Source organism: Crocodylus porosus, unplaced genomic scaffold, assembly GCF_001723895.1.
Source record: "Crocodylus porosus isolate Cpor-Errol unplaced genomic scaffold, CroPor_comp1, whole genome shotgun sequence".
NCBI lineage: Eukaryota > Metazoa > Chordata > Crocodylia > Crocodylidae > Crocodylus > Crocodylus porosus.
This window is the reverse complement of record NW_017728910.1, coordinates 37,887,949-37,903,805: the sequence shown is the minus strand read 5'-3', so window position 1 is coordinate 37,903,805 and position 15,857 is coordinate 37,887,949. Positions and strand designations below refer to the sequence as shown.

Below are 15,857 nucleotides of genomic sequence, written 5' to 3'. Positions count from 1 at the left end.
TTCTGCCTACGCCTGAAGCGTAAGTCAAATAAATTCACCTGTTTTTCTAAATCCGCTCCGAGTCCCTAACTCCAGACTCTACGCTGCTAATCCCACCTGTCCGTATCTAATTGCCACCCCGGCCCACCGTGACCTTGGGGCCCGATCCTTCGGTTTTCCCCGACACAGCTATTTTGAAACAGGCTTATGTGTACTGAACTTATGTTCTGTTACAGGTTTAAACCATATTCTGATCACTTAAGTCAGTTTGTGTGTAATGTCTGTCCCTAGCCATGGAGGTCAAAGGAATGGTTTCAGACTACCAATTACAGACTGCAGCCAGCATTTCACATGCCCTACCCCTGTATATGGGAATCTGGGACTGATGCCTCTCTCTCTCTCTCTCTCTCATCACCAGCTTAAAGCCCTTTAGCCCCAGAACATTTCTGAGCTGTGAGAGACAGAAGCTTCCCACCTTTACATACCCGGCAGGGAATGGGTTTAAGGGACATAGGCAACAAAAGGAGTGTTAAAAACAAACAAAAATACAAACAACCCCCAAAATGAAAAGATAAACAAACAAAAACAAAACCTCCACACATCTTACACAGGACTCCCCCACAACCATGGAGGCTGTTTGGGAAAGGAGATGGAAGTAATAGACTTTTGTAGTTCAGGAAAAAGCAGTTTAGTTGTAGAATTAATCCCGGTCAGAGAAAGCAAGCTGAGCTGAAAAGCACCGCCCCCCCGGTCAAAAAAAATCCATAAGCTACAGGGAAAGGATTCATCCTAGACAACCATCATAAAAGAATGCTTCAGTGACAGAGAAATGCATTTAAGATTTTTTATTCTTTCTCAAAATCTCTCTCGAAAAAGGAACCTATTTCAGAACGTTATGCAAGGTCCCTGGGCACCAAGATTCTCTTCAAGGGAACCTGATGTCCGGGTAATTATAAAACAGAAGGCTTTTGCCTCCAATTGTGAATTCTGAGCACACAAACTATAAGGGCATTTTGAGGTCAGCCTTGAAGGCCTAAAGTATTTGGATCATCTGGCTCCCTTTTTGAGGGGAACATGATACGAGAACTGGTGACCAGGGATTATACCAGAAGTATCAAAGGAGAAAAAAGAAAGCCATCCTGCTGCATCCTACCGAGAACCAGGAAATGATAGAGCACATGGCCTAGCAGACGGGGACTTGACATGGCAGTCTTGGGTGCTCAGTCTATATCACAGTTAATTAGAACCCTTCTGGAATAGCAAAGCTCATGCAGTGACATCTGTGCTAGCACCTTACCCTTTAGAATTCATTTTAGTTGTAATACAGGCTGCATCGGCATACCAAATACTTTACTTCCAATTAAATATTTTTATAAAAGCTTATAGTGCTGAAAGTAAAGAACCAGTTTTATTTTTTTGTATAACTGATGATCTTTCCTGCAAGATTTAACATGCACAAATATTTGTCTGAAAGGCTGGATGCACTGCAGACCATGGTTGTTCCTACAGAGTAGAAAGACCAGTCTCTACTCTAATGGTTCTCAGTGTTTTCAGGGTCAGAGAACCCCACTACCACTTTTTTCATCCCTGGCTCAGAACCACTGTTGATACTGCTTCAGCTTACCTTAGTGCTTCTCAACCAGGTTCTGCTGCCTCATGAAACTCTTCCGCATGCCTGCTGAACAGCCAGCCTAGGAAGGGCTGGGCGCCATGAACATGCTCCTCTTCATTACGGCTCTCAAATTAGTCTCAAGCAGGCAGCATAGTTGTTGTGTAGCCCTTCTTGTCAAATCCCCAACCATCACCCTCTCATCCACTTCTGTTTCTGGAAGGAGCGTTGGGGGAGAAAGGGACAACACAGCATGAGGCAGCTTTGCTGCTTGTTTGAGGCTTATTAGAGAGTCCTGGTGCATAGGATTGTTCTTTCCACAGTTCAAGACTTTGCACTTGTCCTTACTGAACACCTCATGACATTTCTTTTGGTACAAAACCCCAATCTGTTGAGATCCGTCTGAATCCTAGCCCTACCCTCCAGCGTATCTACTATTTCCCCCAGCCTGGGGTCATCCGCAAACTTGCTGAGGGTGCACTCTATGCTATCTTCCATGTTGTTGATATTGAACAAAACTGGTCCCAGGACCAACCCCTGGGGCACTCCACTTGATACTGGCTGCCACCTAGATTTCAAGCTATGGACTACTATCCTCCTCCCCACCCAATGCTCCAGCCAGTTTTCTATCTACCTTACAGTCCCATTCATCCAACCTGCACTTCCTTAGCTTGCTTGCAAGACAGTTGTGGGAGACCACATCAAAAGCCTTGCTAAAGTTGAGTAATATCATGACTATTGGTCTGTAGTTCCCTGGATTCTCCTCCTTCCTTTTTTCTTAAAAACGTGCATTATATTTGCCCTTTTTCAATTGTACAGGACCCCTCCCAGTTGCCATGAATTTTCAAAGATGATGGCCACTGGTTCTGCAAGCACATCAACCAACACCTTCAGGTGCTTCCCATCAGGCCCCATTGACTTGTACACGTCTAGCTTCTAAATAGTCCCTAACCTGCTCTTTTGCCACAGGTGACTGCTCACCTGCTCCCCAAACCATGCTGTCAGGTGTAGTAGTTTGGGAGCTGACCTTACCTGTGAAGACTGAGGTGAAAATGGCATTGAGTACTTCAGCCTTTTCTGCACACTTCCTCTGACCTTTCTCTTGTTGCTGACATACTTGTAGAAACTCTTCCTGTCACCCTTCAAGTCCCTTGCTATCTGCAACTCCAGTTGCATTTTGGCCTTCCTGATTCCATCCTTAATAAGCCCATTGGATGGAAAGAGCTATAAACCAATCTCCCTTCTGTGCATTCTATACAAGCTACTGGAATCCCTCATTCATGCCCAAATCTACCACATAATTGATCCACAGCTGCGTAAGAAGCAGGCTGGTTTCAGACACAGGACAACATTGGAGCATGTAACTCTCCTTACTCAAGACACTGAAGAGAGCTTTGAGGCTAGGGAAAAGGTTGATGCTGTCCTGGCAGACCTCACTGCTACATATGACACTGTCTGGCTCTATGGCAAGGGCAGACAAAATACAGCCCACCAAGCACTTCTGTCCGGCCCACGGGACCCCCCAACAAATTGTGCTGGGTTGGGCAGCATGTGGGTGTGAGGGAGGATGGGGGAGTGTAAGGACCCTCCCCTATGCTTCTCCTATAGCGCACAGCCCTGACAGGTAGTAGCAGCAGCAAGCAGGCCTCTCAGGGAGCAGGGTCCCAACAAAGCAGAGCTCTGGCCAGTGTTGCACATCAGGGCAAGGGGTGTAGCCTCCCCCCAGCTGTCTATTGCTAGTGCTCCCTGTCACTCCTGTGCAGCCCATGCACTAGCACAGCAGGGAGGCACATGCTGGAGCCAGGTGCCTTCCCTGCTGAGGCTGCACAGCACCGGACAAAAGCCCCACAGGCTGGAGCTGCCTGCCTTCCACCCTCTCCCCCACTCCTGGGGAGTGCACCTGGGACTTCCCTCCCCTACAGTACAGCCCCGGTAGGGAAGGCAATGGGCTCCACCTGCAGGGCTTCTGTCCTATGCTGCGCAGCCCCAGAAGAGAAGGCACCTGGCTCCAGAACATGGGGCTTCCCTCCCTGCTGTGCGAGTGCAGGGACTACACCAGCAATACAGGCAGCCTGGGGGAGGCTGCGCACCTTGCTGCGATGTGCAGTATTGGCTGCAGCCATGTCCTGGCACCTAAGACCCAAGTACCCCGCCTGCTGCTGTACCATGAAGGGCCACCCCCCGCCCCCACACCCACACCTTCCTCCCACAACATCCCACATACACACAACCCCCCGCACACACACCCTCACATCCTGCCACAAACCCCTCCCCATACACACCCACACCACACACCCTCCTCAGACGCCCAACAGATGAACTATTGCTCAGATATCTCCCACCTGCAGGTCTCACTTGAAAAAGTGGTTTGTCCTGGACTAGGATAACTGTTGCATGCCAATTGAAACCATCCATTTTTAACTTCTCTCCATTTTTACTCAGGATCATCATTACCCCATGTACTTTCAGTTCAGCACAGAGGTAGAAAGACAACAAAAAAGCTCCCAAAATGAAAATAAACTTGCAGTCTGACAAACACAAAACTCCCCAGTATCAAACAATTAATAAGTTATACATAAACTATACTTTAAATTTTTTTTTTCTTACGCTGCATGACTACCCAGAGAACAAGTATTTCAGAGATAACTCTGCAAGTGAAACTGAATACAGCAAGTGTCAGCTATACAAACACACAAAGATATATTACATACCACATCTGGCTTCTTCATTTACGTGTAAATACTGCCAACTTGAATTTATATCATTAAAAAAAAAAAAAGTAATTTCTTTTAGTATGCATGCCCTTGAATTCCTCCATCCCTCCCCACTAGTAGTATAAGACCATCATGTATTGCCGTGTTTAAAATGCATCTTTAAACTGGTGGAGGGAAGGTGTCCTCATGGGAGTCCCATTCAACAGGGAGACCCAACCCACATAAAATTAATTGTACATTAAAAATAGAAATGGGGAAGTAGTATTTCACATTTTTTTCATTTATGCTACCCACGGTTTTCAATAATGTAAATAGAAACACACACTTAAGTTGTATTTTTAAACATAATATGGTCCCTTTAAACAAACCATGTTTGTTATTCACAAGCATTTCTATAACACTATGAATAGTTTGGGGGCATAAAGAAAACATGAAGTAGTCAGCCTGTCTGTAATAATTTGAAGTTGCAGATTTTTAAAATAATATAAACAGTCACCATGCAGTAACGTTCCTGGGCTCTACAGCAAAGCTACAGCACGTGATTTGGGATCATCCTAGTAGAACAAGAATCCAGATACCTGGAATCTGGCAAACTGGTTCAGAACATTGATCCATCAGATTTCTTGTGTGGCCTGAAGTAAGACATTTTTGTAATGTTACATTAAAGATTGAGAACTTCTACAACTAAGGTATTTACATGGCACCATAAACTGATTAGAATACGGATTGATTAAAACATAAAAGGAATGGGAATAACTTGGGAAGGAAGTTCAGACAAGTAGGTATTGTATCACTCTGGATTTAATATACCTAACTGGCCATGAAAGGAAAAGAATATAATTTCTAATCTCTCCATCTATTCTGATTTTTTAACACCCTTCTTCCTCTGTAATGCCCTCCACCAAACAAAAAACCAGTTAGGATTAAGAAAAAAATCTTCTGGAGAAAGTATTTTTCCACTGAACACCAAATATTATACAAGTTAAAGACATTGAGTGAATAATCCAACAGTGCTAGATTTGACCATTATATGCCAGAAAGTATGAAGTTATCCATATTTTTATATAAATAATTTAAATTATGAAATTACATTTAATTGCAGACATTGGGGTACTAAGCCTACAAGATTTTTTTGCCACAATTCTACATCTTAGGGTTAAGAGAGATATTTTGATCTCAGAGAGAAGAAAACTTGCGTCCTAATCTGACCTCTGCTATAGGCTTCCCACTGTGATGTCTTTCAAGTTTTTAGTTTCCACATTTTATAGGAGGGGGAGGTGTCCATTTCTTTGACAAGCTGCAAAGCCAAATTAGTTAAACTGGCTGGAAGATGCTGTGAGTTCAAAAGACTACTGCTGTGAATGAGAAGTCTGGACCTGGTACCAGACCAAGGCTTGACTGATCTAAGAGGAAATTTAAATTATAGAGTACATAATTTTTCCTACTTAAGATGCTGCAAGCTATCCCATCCTTCATATTATATTCCATCAACATCTTATTATCTTTAAGGATTCAGACCATACTTACAGAACTAGCTTCATACAGTTTTGAAAAACTAAGAGAGAGTTTTATTCTACAAAAATAACTTCACAGAATCATAGAATCAATGAGTCAGAAGGGACCTAGACAGATCATCTAGTCCAACCCCCTGCCATGGGCAGGAAGGAGCACTGGGGGTGGCAGGGGTCATAAGACCCCAGCCAGGTGCCTATCCAGTCTCCTCTTGAAGATTTCCAGGGAAGGTGAGAGCACCACCTCTCTGGGAAGCCTGTTCCAGGCTCTGGCCACCCTTACAGTGAAGTAGTTCTTCCTAATATCTAACCTAAACCTATCCTCCCTCACCTTGTGGCCATTGTTCCTGGTGACTCCAAGGGGGGCCCTGGTGAACAGACTTTCCCCAAGTCCCTGCTGCTCGTCCCTGATAAAGTTGTAGGCAGCCACAAGATCCCACCCCAGTCTCCTCTTGCAGAGACTGAAGAGATTCAGGTACCTCAGCCTCTCCTCATAGGGCTGGCCACAGAGGCCCTCAACCATATGAGTGGCCCTCCTCTGGACCCTCTCCAGGTTCTTCACGTCCCTCTTGAAGTGCAGTACCCAGAACAGGACACGGTACTCCAGCTGCAGCCTGACCAGCGCCGCATAGATGGGGAGCAAGACCTCTCTGGACCTGTTAGTGATGCCCCTGTTGATGCAGGACAGGGTACGGTTGGCTGCAGGACAGGGTGCAGTTGGCTTCCAAGTCAAACAGCACCTGGAACAACTTTGTTATATTCTGTACAGAAGCAGAGTTCACCTTTGTACAAACTTATCAGTGTCCAGGACTAGGACACATGAAACACAAGATAAAGACAGCATTTGTAACTGCAATATGATCTTTATCAAGTTTTTATCAAGTGACACCTGTGGCCATAAAGGTATGCCAGCAAGAGTTTTAAGTCAGCTTTCATCTACTTGTTAAAATAGATCTGATTAGAAATAAATTAAGAGTGCTTTGCATATATACCCTTTACAGTCATTCACTACGAAGGATCCTAATCATTAGTAAATTTTTAAAAGTCCTGAAGCTTAGCTATTAGGCCAAGAATACAATATTTTGTGTACAATGTAAACAATTCAAATGTTCAATTCTGATATGAAAAAGTCTGGCAAATTACCATTCTGTAAAACTCTCCATAATAGCAAGTTGACAGACATAATAAGAGTCAAATTCTGCTCTCAATACCACTAGTTTACAGCCAGAATAACTTCACTGGTAGGCACTCTTTTACATTCAAAAGAAGCCTCAAACATTTGTCTCTAGAGAGACTATGGCAGTTTCTGAACTGTATTTCAAGCTTCACTAAAGCAATACGTTCCAACAGCAGAGTCCCAAAAGATTGTACAGCTGTCACAAATACTACTGGCATGATAGGAATAGAGATTAGCTAGCTAACTTACTTTTAGAGAACTCAAGGTTTTAAGATGACCTGTAAAGGAAAACAGAAAATTGTATATGCACGCTTTGTTTTGTTAGTCTGTAGAACCTGTCTGAAACGTACTCGCTCCCTTGCTTTTAAAAACCAAACCAAGCAAACTGTGGTTAACTGTCAAAACTCCAGCTTGTCCTCAGTGAAGAATCAGAGGCATGAAATCAAGAGTCCTTTCTTGGATATTTAAAGATGCTTTCTGACAAAGTTTCCAAGCTTTGGTAGTTAAAAGCACTACACACAAACTGATCACTTTCTTTTAAAAATGTGAATAAATTTAATTTTCCTTTTAATCAATTCAGTTCCCCATATTTCAGAAGGGCAAGACCTGAATTCCCACTATAAAAGCAAATCCACCCAACATCTTGCACATCTACTTCATCTGTCATAAAAAGATGAAACTGCATAAATCTCCTCTCTTCTTTTCATTGTGCAGATCAGTTTTTACAGACACCAGTGTTACAGCATTGAGAACCTATCCAGAGCCTTCCACCCCCTTCCAGATGCAGCCAGGCTAGTGAAGACAAAGTCAGGTGAGGTTTCTGCTTAGCCTTCTGTGGACAAGGCTGAATAAACATTCATTAGGACATATTTACAATTTGTTATACATGGATTTTGAACTAGGTTACATGAACCCTGATTTTGTATATGCTCATAAGTGAGGACCAAGCGTAATTAATGGACCAAAAAGTCTCAAGGGGAAGAGCCTGGCTGCCAAGGTCAATGTTATATGTTCAACAAATTTCTGAAGCACAGTAACCTAGTTCAGGTATGCAGCTTGCCACAGCGAATACACAAAACCATAAATTTCCCCGAGTTTCCCCTGAATACTGGTACATCATTTGTTAGTGCTATCACCTAAGAAGGGAGGTTTTTGCTATGCAAAGTGAAGATTTTTGTTATTTCATCTAGTCCGTCCTGAGCACAACATACAATAGCACTTTTTTGGTGTGGAGAGGGAGGGGAGAAGAAGAGGAGAGGGGAGGAAGAGGGGGGAGGTAATGATAGATTTCCCCTTCAGAACCTAATCAGGTCTGTTGTCCCTGATGGCATTCCAAAAACGACATGTTGAGAACAAGTGGCAGTAGCTTGGCGTTTCAGACTCATCAAGATTTAAATATGGAAAGTCACGTTTTTATATGACAAAATGTTAGCACATCATCCTACATAAGCTTTCCCTAACATCCTTTCACTCCACATCCCTGTGCAGATAAGATGCACCCCTGACCTCTCCCTTGGCACTACCAGGGAACAGATTTAAGCCAGGACACAGGATAGCTTGCTCCTTATATTCCACAAAAGCACAGGCTAAGAGATGGTTGTAAACTTTCAGACCATGGACAGCAGATGAGAAGCACAGATAGTTTCTAATAAATAAATACTGCTGCAAATCAATTTATAAGATCATTCTGTGCTCTACTTTTCAGAGAGCTAAACAAAGGATCTTCAAAACAGAGAAGAGCTTTTGCAGAATATTTACATCAAGGCCCAGGCTTATAAAGGAAAAATCGTCTTCTAAATCCAACTAAAGAATCACTTAGACTATCCTTTTGTAGACTCTCTTCACTTCATTGCACCAGTGTCAGAATCATAGAAAGTTAGAGTTAGATCATCCCAGCCAAAGCTTTGTCTACCCAGGTCTTAAAAATCTCTAAGGATGGAGATTCCACAACTTCTCTGCGTAGCTTGTTTCAGTGCCTTACAACCTTCCTAGTAAGGAAGTTTTTTTCTAATATCTAATCAAAACTTCCCTTGTTGCAACTTGAGACCATTGCTCCTTGTTCTGTCATCTGCCACCACTGAGAACAGTCTAGGCTTCATCCTCTTTGTAACCCCCTCATCAGGTAGCTGAAGATTGCTATTAAATCCCCACTCAGTCCTCTCTTCTCCATACTATATAAAACCAGTTCCTTCAGCTTCTCCTCAGAAGTAACTCTGGCAGGATTCTGTTTGTACTAATAAACATTGATAAGCAGCCAGTTTACCTCACACTCAGACAGACAAGAAAAAAATATTTCCATCAGTAATGATCAAAATTTACAGAAGGGAGACTCTAACAATGATCCCTCATCTCTTACAGCAACATTTCTCAACCCATGGGTCATGACCCAAAAGTGGGTTGCAACAGTATATAAAAAGGTTGTGAACAAACTTTAAAAATGGATTCTTTTTTAAAGGAGAAAAATGTGGCAGACCGTGGCTCTTCCCTGGCAGGCTGGCAGAGTTCCAGCCCCCCACACCAGGGAGGCTGGGAGGGGAGGAGCATAGTGAGCCACATGTGAGGGGCACAGGGTCAAGACTGGCCATCAATGTTTACAAAACAGCCCTAGTACCAAAAAAGTTGAGAACCACTGCCTTACAGGACAGTGGAGAAAGAGCTAGAGGAGCTACAGGAAAACAATGGGTGGCCTAATCACTGACTGGTCAGTTTAGCAATTAGATGCACTTCTGGCATGACTCATAAATTAAGCAATTAGCTGCTCTGGGTGCAGGAAGCAGGCTGGAGGAAGATAACCAGATACTTAAATAAACCCCTACCCAAAGACCGGGGGGGGGGGGGGGGAAGGCCTTTCAGGCTCTAGTTCTCAGGGGTCCCATCTCTCCCCATGTTCCCAGAGCTCTGGGACCGCAGAGCCTATTTTAGTCCCTGCCCACCAAGCTCCTTCCTGATGAATGAAAAGAGTGATTTAAAGCAGGGATGATTTATGAATATATACTTTTTATATTTTGGCATGTGATTTTTATAAACACAGTATACTGTCAATAATAAGTTGTCTATTCCCCACAACCCTAATTTTGCACAGTCCTGAAAACTTAAACCGATAAAAACTGAAATTGATGTTTATTTTTAAGCATTTATTTCGGTGGCCAGAATGATTAAAAAATAAAAATAGAGTTCTGCCAAGCCTACTCATAAGAAATGTGCCACAGCCTTCTGACCATATTCACTGCCTTCCGCTGGACTCACTCCAATTTGTCCCTAGCCTTTTTGTGGTGGGGCCCCCCCAAAATTGGACGTAGTACTTCAGACATTGCCACCCCAGCGCCAAATAGAGGGGAATAATCACTTCCCTTGATCTTCTGGCAATACCCCTACTAAGGCAGCCCAGCATGCTGTTAACCTTCTTTGCAATAAGGTCATGCTGTAGGTTCATGTTCAGCTTATTGTCTGTCCACTGTAACCTTCAGGTCCTTTTCTGCATTGTTGCTGTGTAGTCAGTCAGTCCTCAGTCTGTACTGGTGCATGGAATTGTTCCATCCTCAGTTCAGGAATTTGCACTTGGCCTTATTGAACCTCATGATATTTCTTTTGGTACAAACCTTCAATTTGTTGAGATCTCCGAATCCTAGTCCTACCCTCCACCATATCTACTACTCGCCCCAGCTTGGTGTCATCCACAAACGTGCTGAGGGTGCACTCCATCCCATCCTGCAGGTGACTGATGAAGACACTGAACAAAAAGCACAGAACCTACCCCTGGGGCACTTCACTTGATACAGGCTGCCAACTAGACAATGAGCCATTGATTACTCCTCTTAGAAAACTGGCTGGATCATCATGTTCAATCAACTGTTCAGTCAATTAATCCAAACCACACTTCCTTAGCTTGCTTATGAGAGTGTTGTGGGAGACCATAGCAAAAGGATTGCTAAAATCAAGGTACACCACATCCACTAGTTAGAGCCAGTCATCTCATCACAGAAGGCAATCAGGTTGGTTAGGCATGACTTGCCCATGGTGAATCCACGCTGCCTGTTCCTCATCACCTTTTCCTTCAAGTGCTTAGAAATTGATTCCTTGGACTGAAGTGAGGCTGACAGGTCTGTAGTTCTCCTGATCCTTCTTATTCAGTCCTGCTTATTTTGTTTTAATAATAAAAAGCGAATAAACTAAATACATCCACTCAGTCTTTCATCTTCTACTTCACCTTCCACACTACTGAATTCTATACTTCAGCCTTGTGAAATCAGTACAAAACAATTACCAGTCTAGATACAAAAAGAAAATGAGTGGTATTCTCATTTAACATCTTATTTCTGATGAGCAACTAACTTGCCCCAGACAATCAACTTTTGCAACGCTAGTGTGACTGACTTGCAGACGCACTATTTTGCAATGTGGATTGCAAAAAGCACTTGTCTCCCAGAAATTACTACACACTCCCCACTTGACAATAATTTTAAAAGGTCTAAGCCTATGTACTTTTTCATGAAGATAAGAATTTATTTACCAATTTTTAAAGGTAGAAATTTACACCTAGTTTGTAATCAATTGTCTTTTTTTCTTTCCTAGTATAACAGTTTCAACCAGTAGAGGGTGTGCTTGAACATATAAGGGGACTTCTACTTGTCCACATATATTTCACACCTGGAACAAATTCACACTATTCTGGAAATAAGAGAATTATTTCTGTAAACTTATTTCTATAACAAAATTCTCTCCCCACCTTGCAGTATTAAAACATTCGGTATGCTAGTATTTAAGAATGGTAGGTTCTTCCAAATGACTTTCCCCCTCAAAGTCAAAAGAAAATGCATTCTATGCATAATTCCTAATAGCACAATTTTCAACTTGTTTGTTTAAAATTGGTTGATGGTGCATATAAGTTGGCCAAACTAGATTATTGTTAGATATAATTTTAAATTAGTCTGATAATATTTGCTGTAGACTTATTCATGGATTTATAGTTTGTGAAAAGAACCATCTACAGCACTTTAAAGACTACAGAGAGGATGAATCTATTTCACCTTTTTCCTCATCAAATAAGTCTTGGACACTGAATTCTGCCAGTGCCTAGTCCAGTATAGTAGTCTATTAACAAAATAAATCCTTTCTGGTTGCATTTGAATGTTTCCTTAATAAACTGCAAACTTGTATAATAAAGAATGTTTATGCATGCTTGTAATCAGACCATTAAGATTGTCTAGACTATACTCCAAGAAGAAAGCCTCCAATGAGACAAGCTTTTTAAATCTGTTGAAGTATACTAATTTCAAGTTTGTGACTAGATACTTCTAAACAAGATACTGCATGTTTTAGCTGTAGCAAAATTTGTTCCAATCAAGCCTGCACCCTCTACAAACTGTTCTTTCAGTGATAAACTTCAAAATGAACATGTACCTTCAGTCCAATCACAAAGTACACACAACTGGATCTGACTTGTATTAATAAACTGGTTAAGGATAGAATGAACTCAGCAAATACTTACCTTTTCACTTTCTAAGTTATGTTTACATGACCTCTAACAATTACTATGTACAGAGGCTTATTTTCAACTGAGAGAATAGCTATAGCTTCCCCTCCTTGGTTTCCAAATACTAGGAGCAGACCTGTTCACTGCAAGTCCCACTCTGCCTCATCCATGCTCTGCCCGAGTGGCCGGGGCCAGATGGGGGAGGGGCAAGGAGGGGAGACTGGGCTAGGAAAAGCCACGGCACCACTTGACTGAACTGGGGGCATGGGGAAGCCACCCAGCACAGAGCCAAGCTTAAGCAGGCTCTCCCTGGGGTATCAGGACAAAGACCCTATCTGCTCCTCCCACTAGAATCCCAAATATATTGAGCATGTGGGGGCTTTTCCCCACCGCACTGTCCCCTTGGCTCCCTGCACCAACAGCCAAGCAAAGGGAACAGTGCTGTTGATGTCCCCTTTCTCCTTCTCATACCACAGTCCTTGGAGTGAGAAGCAGGCAAGGGTTTGTCCTGCTGCTCCCCGAGACCAGGAACAAAGCAGAAGAGCAGCCACTGCAGGTGGAGGGAGACATGGGAGGGACTTTGCCCCCGTGCTCCTTTTCCCCCATCCCTGATGAGTACAGGAAACAACTCAGCAGCTATCTGTACTGACTACTAAGGTCTCCAATTTCAATGAAGAGAATTCTTTTTAATAGTGCTTACATACATTGACAACAAATAACCAAGCACCAGAAGACCCCAACAGATATTGACAATCCCCTTTTACAGCATCTTAAAAGATTATCACCAAGGTTGCCTAGCCACCTACTCAGTTTTGACTTGTAAGCTTTGCTTAAAATTAACAACCACAGCTAACTTCTACAAATAACTGTTGTTGCTCCCCATTTCTCACTCTTTCATCAATACCAAAAAGTCTTGACCTTTAATTTTCAAATTTTCCATGCACTGAATTCATTTATTCAGTCACCTTGCGCTCCTATTTTATATTGTTCCTTATTTTCTGTGCTTAAAAGATTCACTTGTTAGTTCAAAAAAAAAGTATGCAATTATGTTCTGGATCAGCAACATATGCCTCCAGATTTTTCCACCCTCCCCCAAATGCAACACTCCACTGCTGCGTATAGCAACTTACCTCTTGGGAGTAGTCACTACACTAAAATGCACACTTTTGGAGGAGCCAGTGACAACTTACAAGAACACAGAGGGCTGACAAAAGGGAAAAAAATCCCAGAACCATGGAGAGAATTAATTGCTTGGGATTCTTCATGAACATTTTTAGAAACATAATGCAAGTCTTCTTAAAGTGTCAGGACAGTAGAGCAATAAACAGTTACAGAGAATTTACAGTTTTGAGATCTCCAACTTGAAAGTAGCCCATTTTAACAAGCTAGAAGCATCACACTGAATTATTTCCAAATCCATGCATTGAGAAAAGTAACAACACTAATGCACATATTTGTTTCAACAGGAATTTGATCCTAGTACCAGTACTACTATTTCAGCAGGAGGCCTAGTCTGAAAGGTAACTGTTATATACTGCCCCCCACCAAATGAAACCACTGGTAGTACTATAATTGAGACACTCTCAAATTAAGACTAGAAAGGGTTTTAATCAACTAAAAGGGTTTTTTGTTGTTTGTGTAGTTTTTTTGTAAGCATACTACAGCTTATTTATGGTCCTATTTTTTGCATAACAATTTGTGCAACTGGATGGTAGTAAACACATGACCAAGTTCTTTAGAGTTCAGAATTTAGGATTGGGCTCTCATGGATTCAGTATGTCAATTCCGTTAAATGACACAATATTAATAAAATTACAGAAAACAATGCAAGATCGATGGGGCAATGAGCATGACTGTAATCCAGTGGTTCAGAAAGTCATCTGGGAAGGGCAAAGCTATGTTACGGTCATTGTTCCAAACACTTGTCATGAGTTTTACATCAAATGAACATTGGATAAAGATGGGATCCTGGAAGAAAGCACTTCCAGGCCCCCGCCCTGCAGCCAGGCAGTCCTTTTACTGTAAACCATCAAATTATTTAGCAGGTACTGCACATCTCACTTTTCAACAGAGCATGCCTGCGAAGGGAGGGAGATGTCAGTTTCAACCCTCTCAGGCTGAGGAAGCTGTGGAACATCTTCTCTCCCTGGGTGAATGCTAAAAACGTTAGGCCAGTGGTTTTCAACCTGTGATCCATGGATGCCTGGGGGGCTGCAAATGATGTTTAAGGGATCTGCAAAAGATGACTATGATCCCAAATATATGAACACCCACACTTACAATTCAAAGGGGTCTGCACTTCCATTCAAAAATTTTTAGGGGTCTGCAAATGACAAAAGGTTGAAAACCACTACACTAACTCCTCATGGGTCAGTTCTTTCAAAGAAAGATAGAAGGTGCTCAAGCCTCTTTAGGAGAGTTTCAGGCAGTGAGTGGGTGGTAAGTGGACAAAAGCACCACCAGCCTGAAGCCCCCACTCAGATGCTTACATTCGAGGGAGAAGGTGGGATTTTGGGCACGCCCCAGCATTTCACATTTCTTGTTGGTTCATTCTAAGCAGATGAAGGTTTTGGGAGGCACCTTTGCCCTTCTGAAGCACCCAACTGTCCCCATGCATCAGAGGTGCCCAGACACCTAACTCCAGCCTTTGGAGTCCACCTGAGGTTGGGAAAACACACGTGTTAGGGCTGCACCCATCTTGCAGATGGCCGGGGCCCTTATCCCACCAAGCCTGTCAGCAGGGCACCAGCAACCCACGGGCTGCTCGCAGCCACTAAGGCACCAGGACTGAGCAAGTTTTCTTTCTTTTCAAAGCCGCGGCCGAGGCGAGGCACGGGCGCCTCAGGCGGTCCGGGGCCGAGGTGATGCGAGGCTGGACCCGTGCCAGTAACAGCAGGAGAGAAAAGCCGCCCTAGAGCCGCCCAGGGCGCCCACGGGACCCGCGGGAAGCAGCACCCAGAGCAAGTGCGGGACCCCCAAGGCGCGGGGGCGTAGGGACCTCCGCTTGTGGCAGCGCCGGGAGCCGCGGGGACCGAGCTCGCCCCAAGCATGCCGCCCAGTCCGCGGAGAGCAGAGCAGAGCAGGGCAGGGCAGGACGAGGCCGGGCACAAAGGAGAGGCCGCCCCGCCCTCCCGGCGGCAGCGGGATAGCGCCCAGCGACTCGGCTCCCGGCACCGCGGGTTCCCCGTCGACACTAGGGCTGCCCCCGCCCCGCCGGGGAACTCAGAGCGGGGCGGCCGCGCTCCCCCGCGCCCCGGCACGGGGCCTCCCTAGCGCCCGTCCCCACTCCCGCGCTCACCTCAGCTCCGGGCCGCCTCCGCCGCGCTTAAACCCTCAGCCCAGAAAAACCGCGCCGTAGCCGCCCGCCCGCCCTTTATAGCCACGGCCAGCGCCC

At 44.0% G+C, this 15,857-nt stretch overlaps 1 protein-coding gene across 2 annotated transcripts in view; it reads right to left on the bottom strand.

Moving 5' to 3' along the window:
- SERPINE2 (serpin family E member 2) overlaps positions 1-15,846 on the bottom strand; it is a 48,420-nt gene extending 32,574 nt beyond the window's left edge. For both annotated transcript variants that reach the window (XM_019533065.1, XM_019533066.1), the window contains exon 1: positions 15,762-15,846. The gene's annotated coding sequence lies outside the window, so the exon portion shown is untranslated. The remainder of the gene's footprint in view (positions 1-15,761) is intronic.
- Between the last annotated feature and the right edge of the window lie 11 nt (positions 15,847-15,857).